The sequence below is a fragment of the Portunus trituberculatus genome, chromosome 15 (genome assembly GCF_017591435.1).
Source record: "Portunus trituberculatus isolate SZX2019 chromosome 15, ASM1759143v1, whole genome shotgun sequence".
Classification (NCBI taxonomy): domain Eukaryota; kingdom Metazoa; phylum Arthropoda; class Malacostraca; order Decapoda; family Portunidae; genus Portunus; species Portunus trituberculatus.
Window position 1 is genome coordinate 2,345,354 of NC_059269.1, and position 1,334 is coordinate 2,346,687.

The following is a 1,334-nucleotide window of genomic DNA, read 5'->3' on the forward strand; positions in this document are numbered from 1 at the left end:
ACGTGTTGGATTCTCTCCCATACGCTCGGATCTTCTCCTGCTCATTCTTGCGGTGGGCGGTCTCCAGGAGAGTTCGTGGTGACAGGCGGCCATCGGGTCAAAGATCCGTATGTCCATGAATGCTTTCTGTCCCCTTGTCCAGAACTCTCGTGCGCTGACGTCGACTCGAGCCTCGTTGGTGGTGTTGGCTGTTCTGTAGCGCAGGTGCTCGCCGTCTAGCGGTAGGAGGGTCGGTTCAGTGGAGACATCGTGGCACACCTCCTGAGCATGCTGGCGGTCAGATCTCTCACCTCATCGTGCCTGATACATACGAATCCCCCCTTTTTGCACGTCATGGTGTGGTTGACGTCATTGGGGGAACTACACACACAGGTACTGGGGAGTCCTTCCACCGGCCAGCCGTACCTCAGAGCAATGGCGTCGACAAATTCTTGTTTGTTGAGGCTGAAGCCCTTCGCTCCAATGGGCAGTGACGTTAGCCAGTTAGAGGCTCCCGTTTCCTGTGCAGTGAGGATTTTTCTCACTGTGGTTGCAGGCAGGATGTTTATCAGGTCTTCGAGACGGTTTCGTTGATGTTGTTGCCTGTCTCTAGATATAATTCGTCTTTGCTCAGTGACTGCACTTTGGGCTATTTCACCATGTGCGTCCTGAGCAATGATCTCTCTGTGAGGGACCTGGTGAGCTTGAGGGAGTTGAGGTTCTCCACAGTCGCTAACTTCTTAGGGGAGGTGATTCCCATCCCGCCCAGTCTTGGTGGAAGTTCGAGCAGTGCCCTCTCCCCATCTCCGATGGTGTGGGATCTCAGTAACGCTGGGATGAAGGTGTTCCTTATCGAGACCTCCAGTGGTGCAAGGAAAGGGCTGATGCCTGGGATGGTGCGCATGGCGAATCTCCATCGATGCTGCAAGCCGTGGGTGTAGGCGGAGTAGGCTGCATGAGGCTCAGTCCTGGCCATGTCAGACAGGACCTCCACCTCATGTATCCACTCCTTCACCTTCTCTCCTATGTACTCCTTCTTGAACTCCTCTGTTCCGATGACAGCACCCAAATGCCGCTGTCCATCCTTTGTTATTATAACTCCACTGCCACTGAAGCTATCCACTGCACTGTCATAGTGTTCAGGCTTTACAATAAGGACGGACTTAGCGGCACTGGGTGTGTACCCTATGATGGGACCATTATCGTTCACTAAGCCCCACCATTTTTCAAGTCTGTTATTTTGCCGGCCCCTGACAGGTCATCCGCGTACGCCACTTGCTTCACACTCGTTTTCTCATATGAGATAACTTGTTGCAGCACTGAAAGTCCGAGGGCGTACATCGCCATGGCCACTG